Genomic DNA, 15187 nt, shown 5'->3' with positions numbered 1-15187 from the left:
TAAGTTTTCCTCACTAGCATCTCCCCAATATGACTCTAATGTACTTTGGTCCACTGCCATGCAAGGTTTTAATGGCAGAAGAGAAGGGGACAAGATTTATTACTTTTTTAAATAATGACTTAAGGAAAATCCTCTGAGGCCCTTCTCCATTAGGTACTGAAGACTGAAGAAGGGGAAAAAGGCAATTTGATTTCCATATCTAATAATCAAATTTATTTTTATGAATTTTCATAATAAATATCTTATAGATATTTAATTATTGGGAATACCTCTGTTTTGAAGGCTGCTAAATTACAGAAAAGTTCTCTTCCTTACCAGCTCTTCATTTTCATTTCCTTCTCTACCTGGCTTCTTTTGATTTTTCAGCTATGATGGTTTCTTTCCCAGGTAACACTCTTACGTTCCTTTCGGTTATGACATCCTGTGAGAAAATCTCTCATCTGTCAAGTTTTCTTTCCTAATACCTTCTCCCTCCTAAGATTCTTCTTCTAATGTTCACATTTTCTGGGGTTGTGCTTCTTCAAATTTCCTGCAATGTTGGGGCGGGGGGGAGGTGGAGGCTTTGATTCTATCCCAATCACAGTCCCTCAGTCAACTTCTCAAGATTCAGTTTCCAGCTGATACTCTCCTAACTACTGACGAGCTCAAGTGAAGAAGAGAGACCGGAAAAGTAAAGGAACACAAAAGCAAAAAGACAAATTAACAGCAAGTTTATTCAATACAAGCTGTGCATCCCAGGGCAGGGGAACTAGTAATAGGTCACAACATCTAGAAATCACTTTGACAGTGCAACACTGGTCATGAATGAAAGCCAGGCCCTGTCTGTGTCTGGCGCCAAGTCTGTGGCACCGATCTGTATCTCCCTGTAAGGCCTCTGACTCCTGATACAATCACTGATGTAGGGTGTGCAGTGTCAGCCACAATTCATGCCGTTTACCTTCTTTTTTTTTTTTTTTAAATATTTTTTTCTTTATTTATTTATGATAGTCACACAGAGAGAGAGAGAGAGAGAGAGGCAGAGACATAGGCAGAGGGAGAAGCAGGCTCCATGCACCGGGAGCCCGACGTGGGATTCGATCCCGGGTCTCCAGGATCGCGCCCTGGGCCAAAGGCAGGCGCCAAACCGCTGCGCCACCCAGGGATCCCCCACGTTTACCTTCTAATCCCAGGAACTGGACCACTGACTAGTAATAGATTCTTTTCCACCAGAGATTAAAACTAAGTATGCTTAAGGAATATTATCTATAAAACTCTTACCGTTTGGGCTAGAATGAGGCAAATCTGAATCATATGATTTTTAGTTTGATGAGAACAAATTAATTTAATCTTCCTAGAAGTGTCTCTATTTATTTTCAGCTAAAAAAGCTCAAGGAGAAGAAAAAAAAATTCACAGCTATAGAAGGACTATGGATTGTGAATTTTTTATTCATGAATCACTGTTACTGAGTGTGGCTTTGTATTTCTTAATCTGAAGAGAATTTTGGAGAAGAAAGCAGTGACTAAGAAAAAACAGACTGCAAAGCAGGCATTGTATCAATGGCCGAATTCCAGGGTGATAGTGAAAAACAACACTGTGAATGATTACAAAGTCAGATTGTTTTTCCATCAAAATTCTCTTTCATGAACTCTGTCAATCAAGTAAACTCATTCATCTTTTTAAAAATCAGATGACCTCTGAGAGTTCAGTCTCTCCATTACCCATCTTTTAATTGCAATCAAATAGTAGTCTTTTATGGATAAAATTTTATGGATATACTCATCACATAGGGTATATTACATAGAATTACATTTAACAGGATATCCCTAACCTTAAAAAAAATGTTTAAATGTTAATTTACATAATGTAAAAGTATGATATTCATGTTTACAAAATGAATAATCCTAAATATGAGGCATTTTTAAAAAGATTTTATAAATGTATTCATGAGAGACACAGAGAGGAAGAGACACAGGCAGAGGAAGAAGCAGGCTCCCTGTGGGGAGCCTCACACGGGACTAAATCCCCAGAACCATGGCCTGAGCGAGACACTCAACCTCTGAGCCACCCAGGAGTCCCAATATTAGGCATTTTGAAAACGCAATATACTATGACTAATCTGAGGGGTCTCAAATTTGCAAGACTTTGGAGATTCCCTTTTTTAACATCCAAATAAAAATCATTCAACCTTACCTCTTGCAGGATTGCAGATATGCATGTTCCCTTCACATTCTCCTTTCTTAATTTCACAGGCAACCGTGGAGAATATTTGCATATTCTACTGGCCAATTTTGGGTGTCTCTACTCATTTCTTGCTCTTTCATAAGCTACTTTTATTGTTGCTTGCCAACTCCTAGAATTCACTGACTGATGACACCCATTGGAAGAATGTTACTTCCCATTAGCCTGGGAGGGGAACAAACGGGGAACCCAGTTACTCTCACATTATGAACTCAGTATAATTGTGATCAAAGAATTGTCTCATCATTTCTCTCAGCAAAGTTTAATCCAGGCTTTAGTGATTAATAAAGCTTAATTATAAATTTAAGTATAAATAAAGGAATGAAAATAAGGAAAAAAATAATATCAGATATTATTTGAGCTCCTAAAGTTCATGGCCATGTCCTTCCATGATAAATTCCCTACTTATAAAAAAAAGAAAAATCCCTACTTAAAATCTCCCTGCTTTTTCCCTAGTTCCTAGAGCTGAGCCTTAGATCTCAGCAACTCAAGGTCTTCTACTATCTCTCATCATCCCCCCATGACCTCTGTTCCCTGTCCATATTATCCACCAGCAAGGGGAAACAGTCAGTTAGCCTAATGATTTCTCAGAACTGCCTGCTTACTCAATAAGCACTGTCTTTTTCACTAGATAGCACAGCATTTTTGATTCTTTGTGCAAACCTCACCCAACCTACTCTGGACTTTGCCTTTTCATAAGCAACAGCTCTATTAAGGTGGTTTTTTCCAAAGGAAAGGAGAGTCTCCACTCAAAACTAAATCCTGTTTCCCTTCAACTTCCCCTTACCATAGAATTCATAAGTAATCGCACTTTTAAAAATATGGCCCCACTAAAAATAAACAAGCAAATACATAAAATAGGGCCCCACTGCATGTATTAAATCACTGCAGTCTATGAAAAAAATGTCTCTGGATCTCAAATGTATTAGACACCAATTTTCAAAGGAGGAAGGAAGAGAGGGAGAGAAAAAGGGTGGGCAATAGCTCTAGTACTGGAAAAGAAAAGGAAACATAGCCATTTGTCTTACAAAATACAACTGGGACTTTGGTATCCTAAATACCATTGGGAAATTTCAGGGTATTGTTTGTATTTGTGTGTGTGTGTGCATGTGGTTATTTTTGTAATGGTTATGATATACTAAGCTACACCTAATTCAGTAGAGTGTTGCACATAACAGGGAAACCACATTTTTATGTCGGTAAACAATTTTAATTTTAAGCAAATATAAGAAATTCTCATGAATGTACAGTGAAATACCAAAAGTACAGCAATCCTCCTTCCTTTTTTTCTTCTCTAGGTTAGAAGCAGAGGAAAGGTCAACAGAAGAGAGAATCTCTGTCCTGATGTCCACGAACTGCTTGCTCCAGCTTTCTCACCTTAGGGTTTAACTCCAAGATCATTTCACCAAGTTAACCCTCAGTTACTGTTGCCAGCAGATGGGGAATCTTGTCCAAAGTATCAGAACAAGAGCAAAGCAAGCTTTCAAGAAACCTAATTACCCAGCTATTAAACAAAGATAGGAGGTAAGAAAGATCATACCCACACTAAAGGAAGCTTAGAATTTTAATACCCTCCAATGTTAAAGAACTAAACTTCTTTATGTTTACAAGATTCCCTTCATTACTCATGCCTCTACCACCAACCCCATCTCCTGCCCCAGCCACTTTATAGACACTTCATATCTAAATATTTACAAATCAGGAAGAAATAAGAAAAACTTTAATGACTGCTGTTTTGTCATACTGGCAAGGATTCCCCCTATGAGTGACAACTCATGACCATTAGCAGAGGAATTCCTGCCCCAGATAAGCATCTGAAGGTTTGATATGCTGCGATTTTAAAAGTTTGAAACAATAAACACAATTTCTTTTTTTTTTTTTTTGCCAAGTTATGTATTTATTTTTACATTTGTATAATGTAAAAACTATTCTTCAAGACAACACATGGAATTAAGAAAAAGTTACATACAAATGAACACCAAGTCAGGGAAATCTGTCAAATTTAATTCATTTCAATTCTATATACACTGAGATTTTATTTTCTATAAAGTACATTAGTGGAAAGGCAAGCAAAATATAATTCCTGCTCCAATAGAGCTTACAGTATTACTAGACATATATAAGTGTTAAGGATAAATCAAAATCTTAATTTTAAAGGAATATGTTCAAGGCATTTAGTAATATAAAACAGATCTCCCATTTAATTGGAGGTATCAGAAAATGTTTTAAGAACTGAGAATTAATTTAAAGTATACATACTTCTGACATGCAAATGTAACAAAAAGAGCATGGGCAAGAGAAGAACAAGTCAAAGACCAATGGGTAAAATTCTGTTCAGAAACAGGAATGTGTCCAATTTGGTTGCGAGACGGATAAAAAGGAGAGAAAACAAAACAAATCAAAAAAACATCGGCAAAAATTTGTAAAAATAGTTTGGGACCAAATCTAATTTTGAAGGTCATTCCACAGAATTTGTCATAACTTGGTAGGTCATCAGAGATTGTGTTTTGAGTAATTTCCTGAAGAACCATTATCTATTAATGAATTTTAGTTGAATTGAGGATTTTGCCATACTATATAGCATGAATATCTATTTTTAAGGTAGAGATTAACCAGTAATGCTATTAAAAGAGAAGTAGTTTTAATATTTATTTATTATCAAGAAGGATTATAACAAGTATTATATAACAAATATAATGTTAGCAGATAGTCTTTAATGTATTGGAGATAAATAAATAAAACTGTGTAGCAGGTTAACTTATTTAGTGATGTAGTCTTACTGTCTACAGTTACTGTCTGGTGACATGGCAGGGGCCCATATTATGTAGAACTTCTCTGTGGGTGTTACTGGAGCTATTCAAGGCTAGACAGATGCCTAGGGTCATTTCATCAAACCTGTTAACATTCCTCTGCTTTAATAAGCCTTGCTGTGTGCAAGAGAATGGAGTGCTGTAGTCTCTGATGAACATGTTTTGGAGAAAATCCTTATACCAGGTAAATGTGCAAGTGGAGTTTTCTTTTATTCAGGCAAGAATATAATCTGTTAGACTTCCTAATTTTCATAATAGAAGATTAACTTTACTATTTGCTTATGTGATCTCCAAGGGATCTGTTGCAGGTCAGCAATGAAGGCACCATTATTCCAGGTTTTTGCTAGAGAGAATACCTTGACCCTGTGCCTATCAAAGCCTTGGCAGGAGAAATTGTTTTTAGGGATACTGGCTTGGGAAACAATCTATCAAGTTACTCTTTTAGGAATTCCAAAAATGTCCGCATTCAAATTACCAGAAGAGACCATGTATTTAGACCACATCACTTTTGCCCTCAGCAGAATGACCTACATTCTGGGTTCATTCTTGGTGTTGTAAATAAACACAATTTCACTAAAGGCATCTTACTTGATAGGACCAGGCACAAACATAAACATGATAACAAAGAGATTTATTTAGAGCTAAGTTTCTCCTTCACAGTGCCATGCCATGCTTACAATCATACATATCATAGAACCCTAGAACTGAAATGGAATACCAATTGTCAGATGAGAAAGTGAGTATCAGAGAAGATAATTATTCAGGCAAGGCCACTTAAATGGTAAGTCTTAGGACTAAAACTTAGGCCTGCAGATTCCCAAGTTAGTACTCTCTTACATGTACCAATGATCCCTAAATGTTGGTCTACCTGAGAATCACCAATAGTGTCCTTTAAAAAACCAAGCTCCCAGGTTTGACTCTCAGAGCATCCTGTTTGGTAGATAATGAAAATTTTTTAAGATTTTATTTATTTATTCATGAGAGGCACAGAGAGAAAGGTAGAGACATAGGCAGAGGGAGCCTGCTGCAGAACTTGATCCCAGGATCCCAGGATCATGACCTGAGCCACCCAGATACCCCAACAAGTAGATGTTTAAACTCAATGTATTATATACTCTGTCTAGTATTTTGTGTAGGGTAGGTGTGGAAAGGAGTCTTCCACACAAGGAGATACTACTTCTTTTAAAGAACTGTGGAAGTAATGCATCTGGGTATTGTACGTAAGCAATGAATCACTAAATTCTACTCTAAAAACCAATATTGCACTGTATGTTAACTAACCAAAATTCAACTTAAAAGCAAGAATTCTGTAATGCATGAATAGATGTTGACTGAAAATTTTATATAGTGCAGGATAATACAAATTAAAAAGTACAGTTCTGTCTTTGTCCCTTCCTTAATCTCATTCTCCCACCCAAAATTATTCACTAATAACTACTGGGTGTATATGCTTCAGCCTTTTCCATACATTTACACACACAGATACACATAGGTATGTGTGTTCTTTCTGTCCTTTTGCTTTTGGACAAAAACTCTGCTTATAAAATGATCTCAGCACTTTTTTTCATCACATAGGTAACAGGGGCTATTATCATCAGCTCAGAAACAAACATAAGTCAAGGACACCTCAGGATAGATGACTGCTACTGGTAATCAGAGCATCTACCCTTGATTTTTTCAGAAATAAAGACTTCCTCACTCACTTCCTCACACATTTTGTTCAATAAGTGGTATGCCTCAGTCATAAAAAGGATTTGTGAGGGTGCTAAAGGAAAAGGAAAGGGCTCATGGTCACATTGTATAACTTGTGAATATTATTATAGAGTTCACATGTGAGCACAAGGTGCTAAATTAATTCAATTCATTGTAAGTCCTGCAAGACTGCAAATCTGTTTCTGTGGAAAGGGTTGCATGGGGAGGAGCGAAGGGTGCAACAGGGGATGCTAATACACATTCATATAAAATGTACAGCATTCAGTTTGCTTTCTCACCTTCCAGACCTCACAATCCAGCTGTCACTGTTAGCACCCAATTGAAATGTCTCTTTCTAAGGTCACCCAAAACTCTTAATTGTTCTAGTCTCTTGAGTTTTGCAGCAGTTTTTGGTTGATGATTCTTCCTTCTGCAAAGATTTCCCCTCCCTTCTTTCTCCTCTGGTTATGGTAAAATTGAGAATTTATTCTCCATCTTTACCAATTTCTCTTAAATACTCATGTACCTCAGAATTCCTTCCTAGGAGTGCTTTTATTCTTGCTTTGTACCCTCCATCTGATGGCATTCATAAAATCCTATAGCCTCAGCAATGATACCCAAATCTTCCTCTACAGCCCCATTTTACCCTGAGCCCAGGGGTCATCTCCCTAATAGTATCAGGCAACTCAAACATGACATGTATAATAGCAAGCTGGTGTCTCTCTCACCCACTTCCTACCAAGCCTGTTCCCTCTAACCCATCTATTAGTCATAAGAGTTAAAGTTAAAACAATATATCAGTTCCCTGAATTAGAAACTTTGCCATTCCTTATTCTTCTCTTCAAATCCCGTGGATTCCACCTCCAAAATATTTATTTACTCTATCACTTCCTCTCTACTCCCATTGCTATCACCCTAGTCCTCATCATCTTCACTTAGACCAAAGTCATGGCTCCCTACCAGGCATCTCTATATGAAATCTCCTTCCTCCTCCATTCCCAAACATTTTGAACCAAAAATGTTCATGTCTCTGAAACATACACATGTCACTCCTCACTGAATAACCTTAAGCAGTTTCCTGTAACCTACAGGATACAAATTTAGAATTCTTAAGATACTTCCTAACCCTGCCCCAACCTACATTCCCAATCTCTGGTCACAGAATTTAACAATTCTCCCCAGATGACTTAATCTTCTTCATATATATTTTTGAACATTTAGTTCCTTCAGCTCAGAGTGACCATTGCCGACAACTCCTTTGTTGTGCAAAATAGATTATTTTTCCTCAATAAATCCATGCCTGCCAAGATCTCTTCATAACCCCCTAAAAGGCACTCATAGTTTTTTGTGCTCCTATTTCACATCTACCCCTATCAGGATGCTTATTGTGGCATTCATTCATATATTCCTTTAGCCAGCATGTAAGTTAGCATCCATACAGTATATCATAATAACACCCATCATTTTTAAACCCTACTTACCCTAGAAAACCTACTAACCTGGAATTCTGCACCAACTTCAGCACATAGAACAATGCCTTTACATGAAAGGTTCTCAACAAATGTTTGTTGTTAAGTGAATGGATGAATGATGAAACATATATTTATAATAAAAATACCCCTGCATGGAAATTATGTTTGGTTTTTTTTTAAGATTTTATTTATTCATCAGAGACACAGAGGGAGAGAGGCAAAGACACAGGCAGAGGGAGAAGCAGGCTCCATGCAGGGAGCCCGACATGGGACTCGACCCTGGGTCTCCAGGATCAGGCCTTATAGGCTGAAGGCAGCGCTAAACCTCTGAGCCACCCGGCTGCCCCCGGAAATTATGTTTATCTTATTTGTTATGAAGCTGGCCACTAGAAAGCCACAGCTTTGACCCTATTACTAGCTCTGAATCCTATCCTCTAAAATTTGTTCATTCATTTTTTTATTTATTCATGCATTCAGTTCCTATCTAGTACCTACTGTGTGCAGGCATGGCTCTAGGTGCCAGAGATACAACAGTAAACAACACAATCCCTGATCTTCTGCAATTTACAGTCTAGTGGGAAAAAAAAAAACAAATTATAGACAAATACAGAAGTAGAATATAAGGCATTCCAGCCAGTGATGAATATTAGGGAGGGAAATAGAGCTGAAAAGGGAATAGAGAGTATGTGGAGCATGATTAAAGACTTGACGGGAGGCAATTCTTAATACAAAAGCCAAGAAATGGTTTAGGGTAACATATTACCAGTTTACACTCTAGGGGTGGCTTCTAACAAAATTCAAGGGAAATGGGATACCAAACCTACTTCCTCAGGAAAAAGAAAAGGGAGGTGGGTAATAAATAGTATATAATGCTGTGGTAAACAAAGAAGCTTACAACTCACAAAGAAGCCTATAGCTTGCCATCCCATTCTGTGGATTCATAAGGAGGACAGAAATGTTGTTGACCTGGGCATATATGCTGTAAGTTCATACCTCTCTTGAAAGTCCTAGTGCCTTGGGAAGCACTTTGGAGAAGAGGCTCAGTTACAGTATCAGAGACAGGCTTGGATTTAAACTCTCCAATCAGGTGGAGGCAGGCTTGGTAGCATGGAAAAGCAGTAGCCCAGGGTTAAGAGTTATGGAATGAGAAATGAAATGGACAGTAGGCTTGGGTAAGGCACCTTTTAAATTAATATTTAAAATTTTCGTTTATTTACCTCTTTTTCTCCTTCATAGGAGATAGAGAACCAACCACAAACTATTATTAATTTCACAACTTCTAATGATTTTACATAACTAATTGTATATATACCATTTTTAAAAATTGTGTCAACAATTTTTATGGTATAAGGTTGATGTTATCTTTAGAAAACACTATTTCCACAATTATTTGCAATAATAATATTTAGTTTAACTAACAAAAAGCTTTTGAAGGGAAAGGGAATATTCTAATTAAGCAATTTTTAGTTTCATTCCTTAACAAAATTTGGATCCTTTAAATACCACGTTTAATTATTTTATTGACATTCTGGAAGGCCTGTCTGGTATTATTTAAATTTTTAATTGGTAGAAATTATCGATGGGAATACTATTACTAAACCTGTATGCAAAGGCCAAACTCATAAAAAAGTATTGGTATGTTAAAGAGTTATTTTTGAAAGACTAAGTGATGAAAATTATGGTCATCATATGGTCATTTTAGAATTTATTATTTAGGTTACAAATTTCTTCTGGAAATAAAATAATTTCACAGATTTAAAGACTAAAACCTCCCATCCTAGAATGTGAACTAAAGAATATTCTTATAATACCATACTGGTGAATCGTGTCACTTGGAATAATAGCTTGCTTTAAGCAAGCCAGAACATGGAGGGCGGGGGCGGGGGGGGGGGGGGAGGCTGAAAGATGTTTGTACAAATTATCTTATTTATCTCATTTTAAAAACTAGTTAGAAGAAGGCCACACACTACTGATGGAGAAACGCTTTCCTTCAGTGACTACTTTTACCTATTCCATACTTGTCAAGCTTCATTCTCAAGCTTCTAATAAAAAAGAGGAGCCAAAGCCTTACTAATGACCTAGAAACCCACCATAACTATCCAGGAGAAAGAAGACAGTGACTGCCATATGAGGCTTCTTAGGCCCATGCTCACAACTTAGGCAGATACTCCAATTTCCCTCCACCTGCCTCTGACCTACCCCCTCAGAGATTAAAGAATAGAGGGAAACCACGGTTCATATAATTTTCCATAATATAACCAGCTTTTTCTTGCTGCTGATATTGGTATATATCACCCAGATGCCTTGCCTGGATTCAGAGAACTTCTTGCCCAGTCTGTTTGCCTAAATCCTAATCTCTTATAATCCTGTCTAGGTTAGAAATCTCTGTGGTAGTACTGGTAGTGGGCTGGAGCTGGCCCATATTGGCTCACAATAATGGACTGTTTAAATTTCAAAACTTTTGTTTTGAGCCTGTTGACCCCACTTTGGTAGAGTAAAATCGGCTGTGGTAGGAATATTTACACCAGGGAAATTGGTACATGCTACAAATTCTCCTCTCCTCTCCCAATCCCATACCTCCCTCACCACCCCTCATGACTGCTTCTAATCCACTGACTGCATTTAAATTTAAATTTGCATGCTGGAACACCTGGGTGGCTCAGTGGTTGAGCATCTGCCTTCAGCTCAGGGTGGGGTCCCAGGATCGAGTCCCACATGGGGCTCCCTGCACGGAGCCTGCTTCTCCCTCTGCCTGTGTCTTTGCCTCTCTCCCTCTGTGTCTCTGATGAATAAATTTAAAAAATTTAAAATTTAAATAAATAAATAAATTTTCATGCTGATCCCTATTTTACCTAATTTCCACAGATGTATCATGCCTACTGATCTTTTCTGTCTGCCAGGTTCACAGTTCCTTATCCTTTAACTTACCCTGTCTTAGCATAGGCGTTATAATTTGCCAAAAGCTGCCCCAGCAGGGGAGATAAATCCCTCTCATCCAGAGTATGATCTGATATGACAGTATGATCAGTATAAGTAAACCAGAGTCTACAGGTGGATTATATAGTCACTAGCTATTCAACCTACACTATTCCTAATAACTTCTCTTTCTTGACATCCCTAATAAAAGCAATATGTTATCTGCTTAAGAAAATATCTTTTGGGAATATGGGTGACCATTAAAAATGAGAAACTATTTAGAGCAGAGAATTTTTTTTCTCTTTCCTACAACTTTTCCTATGCTTTGTTGCCACATGATTTGTCTAAAATACAGACCTTATCATGAGGTGAAAATGCTCAACAACTTTGATGGTTCTCTGTAGCTTACCAACTCAAGTCTAACCAATAAAGTGTTTCAGATCTCATTTAACCTCAGTTTACCTCTCCAGCTATCCTCCAAATACTGGCCCTCACACAATAATATTCAAGCCAACCTGAACCAGTCAAAATTTTCTATGGGCATCCAGCATTTTTAGCCATCTGTTTTTGCACACATAGTTCCCTTCATTTGAAATATTCTTTCTCTAAACCAAATCCTAATGTTCAGATTCTCTTTGGCTTCAAATGCCATTTCAAATAGCCTTTCTCCCACTGGACATCCCGGGTCTTCTCAAACACAAGTCATCTATTTACAGGAATGAAATCTCTATCCATTGAAAGTGATGAATTGCCCCAGGAACAGGTTTTTTGTTTTTGATTTGGTTTTGAGTAGGGTCTTTTTTTCATACTTCTTCATTGTTTTAAGTAATTATTTGTGTAATTATTTTTCTTTAATTCTTTAAAAGTATCTAGCACTTTCTATTATAGTTACATGAGTCTTTACCCCTTTAACTGATTTCAAAGTTTCTCTGATTCTTTACATTATCTCAGTACCACAACCCCTATCAAAATGTAGTTCAAACATGTATGCTGAGTAATTAACTGGCATTAAATCAGGTTAGAAAACCACAATTTTCAGCAAGACAGCAAACTGAATATTTCTGTAGCAATAAATTAACATTGGTTACACTTAAATTTTTAAAATATGTATTATTATGAGCATAGACATATATTAATTATTCAAATATCTGGTTTCAAATTAATATAAAGTCATTATAAAAAAACTCAAAAGGTACATAATTATTAAAACTGGAAAATAAAATATTCATCATGTTATTCAATAAAGGCATAAAAATTCTGCCGAGAATTTCATAAAATGTCTCACAGATGCTATACATATTTAAGTCAAAATTTTCCTTACATAGCTTTCATACACCTTTCATTTATTTTTAAAGAATTTTTTACATTATTTTTAAAGCCATTTTGAAATATATTTAGCACACAAAAAAGGATGTATTTAATGTGTACAACTTGATAGATATTAATATATGTGTATACTCATAGATCCATCAAATTAATCAAGGTAATGGACATACTCAAAAGTTTCCCGTATATTTTTGTATCCCTCTAATCCACTCTCCACTTATGTCCTCAGGCAAACATTGATCTGGGTTTTGTCACTATTGATTATTTTGCACTTGCTAGAATTTTAAAGTTTACTCATTTTTTTTGTCTGACTTCTTTCACTCCATATAGCTATTTTAATAGACATTCACCTATGTTTTTCTGTGTATCACTAGGTGGTTTTTATTGATTGTTGAATAGTATTTCCTTGCATGTACATGAAATGGTATGCTTATCCATTTACTTATTGGAAATTTGGGTTGTTTCATTATTTTGCTACTACAAATAAAGAAGCTGTGAACATTTGTATCCAAGTCTTTGTAGGGACATATGCTTATATACAAGTTTTAAAGATGCAGGTAGGGGGTAGGCAGAGACACAGACTTCACCTCTTGACTGGGAAGTTGCAGGCCTCTGTGGAATTGGAAACGTTGTCTCAGCCACTTTTGGAAAATTCAATCTGCAACAGCAACGCTCTTGCTGAACGTGCTTGGGATAACTTTTAACTCAGGATAACTGCAGATAGTTTATTTTAGCCCATATAAACATATTCAAAAAAACAGGCGTAATGTAACATGAAATTGTAAATTAATCTAAAAGAGAAACTTAGTCAAACGAATTTTTAAAAAGAGTGCTTCTAGCATACTGAAAATGTGTGAGATTTGGGTTATTTGGTTACATCTAATTGGTTAATAAATGGATGCATACTTTTGGTTGTAAACGTGTGAGTGAATCAAAGGTAGCTATAACCAAAGGTGTCTCTGCCTGCCTGTGTGTTAACTGTACTTATTTATGCACACACAGATATATATATTTGTAAATCTAATTTAGAGAGGTCTTTTTTTTTTTTTTTTTTGAAACGGTTTCTTTTTCATCAACTTCATTTCTATTTCCTGTTTGAGTGTGTGGAAGAGGGATGCCAGGGTGGCTCAGTGGTTGAGCGTCTGCTCTAGCCCAGGGCGTGATCCTGGGGTCCCGGGATCGAGTCCCGCGACGGGCTCCCTGCACGGAGCCTGCTTCTCCCTCTGCCTGTGTCTCTGCCTCTCTGTGTGTCTCTCATGAATACATACATAAAATCTTAAAATAAAATAAAATAAAATAAAATAAAATAAAATAAAATAAAATAAAATAAAATAAAATAAAAAGAGCGTGGAAGAGCGGCACCAGGTGGCACAGTGAGTTAAGCGACCAAGTCTGTTTCAGCTCAGGTCCTGACCTCAGGGTTTTGACATCGAGCCCTGCCCTGGGCTCTCCTCCGCTCAGTGACAACTGGGCTTGAGATTCTTCCTCTCCTTCTACCCCTCCCTCTTTCTCTGTCAAATAAATAAATAAATCTTTAAAAATATAAATAATTTGGGCAGCCCCGGTGGGTCAGCTTAGCGCCGTCAGCAGCCCGGGGTGTGATCCTGGAGACCCCGAATCGAGTCCCGCGTCGGGCTCCCTCATGGAGCCTGCTTCTCCCTCTGCCGTGTCTCTGCCTTTCTCTGTCTGTCATAAATAAATAAAATATCTAAAAATAAGTAAATAATAAAAATAAAAAACAATTTTAAATTGGCATTAAAAAAAAAAAAGTGTGTGGAAGAAGAGCTTAAGAAGACCCCTCCGTGGTTGTTCCTACCCACGCAGTCGCTGGAGCAGTTGGTGCTGCGGGCGTCTTCAGGGGCAGGCGGGCCCCTCCACCCCGGCGGGGACCCGTGGAGGAGACGCAGAGGACACCTGCACGCCCTCACACCGGTCTGGGGCCTCAGGTAACTTTGGGAGCCTGAGGACTCCATCCGCCCTGAAATTCCTGCTCGGGCGCAGCCACTCGGGCGGCGGCCCGCGCTCCGCCCCCAGCCCTTCCGGATCTCCGCAGAAGCAGAGGTTCATGGGAGACGGTGCCGCACATGCGCAGAGCCTCGAGGCCCGCCTCCTCCTCCCGCGCGGCCGACCCTCTGAGGGGCCGACGACGCGCACCGAGGCGCCTGCGTGAGGGGCTGGCGCGCAGCCCCGGGCCCGGCACCCGCCGGAAGTCACGGCTGCGGAGCCGGCCTGCGTCAGGTTAGGAAGGTTCCAGAAGCCGAGGGGCCCGGCAGGCGTGGCTCCGGGGGCAGCGGCAAACCTCAGCTCCCCGGGCGGGATGTGCCGGCGGGTTGAGGCCCTGAGCTCGGCGGGGTGTGCGGTGGCAACGATGGCGTGAGCTGCCCGCAGAAGCTTCTAACAGCTTCTCTTCAGGTTTATGAGGTAATGCCATTGCCCACCCCACCCCATCCCCGCGCTTTTTTTAAATTTTATTTTTTTCCTAATTACTGCAGTTTGGAAGTCGAGGTTGGAGGTGCCTCGGTGGGTTTCTGCTGCGAGGAAATCGAGCACATCCTCCTCCTTCACTTGCAGGACATCCAGGGCTCCAGACATAATGGAAAGTTCCCTTTAAGTTACAAGGGGAAACGCAGACAATGTAATAGGGACCCCGTTCAGCATAGCGCACAAAAGAGGGAATGTCATTTTTAATCAGTAAAGAACAGCATTGTATTAGTAAAACTGATTGTGCTCAATTTATACACAGTGAAAATTTT

General features: G+C 38.5%; 1 long non-coding RNA gene across 1 annotated transcript; it reads right to left on the bottom strand.

Annotated features, from left to right (window-relative positions):
* Positions 1-340: 340 nt before the first annotated feature.
* On the bottom strand, positions 341-14470 carry LOC119869331. The gene is made up of 3 exons (XR_005370452.1): positions 14251-14470; positions 2171-2383; positions 341-529 (listed from the first exon to the last, which is right to left on the bottom strand). It is a non-coding gene; the product is annotated as an uncharacterized LOC119869331 (long non-coding RNA).
* Between the last annotated feature and the right edge of the window lie 717 nt (positions 14471-15187).

Source organism: Canis lupus, chromosome 15, assembly GCF_011100685.1.
Source record: "Canis lupus familiaris isolate Mischka breed German Shepherd chromosome 15, alternate assembly UU_Cfam_GSD_1.0, whole genome shotgun sequence".
NCBI classification, from domain to species: domain Eukaryota; kingdom Metazoa; phylum Chordata; class Mammalia; order Carnivora; family Canidae; genus Canis; species Canis lupus.
Note: the sequence above shows the minus strand (reverse complement) of the source record. Positions and strands in the feature narration are given on the sequence as shown.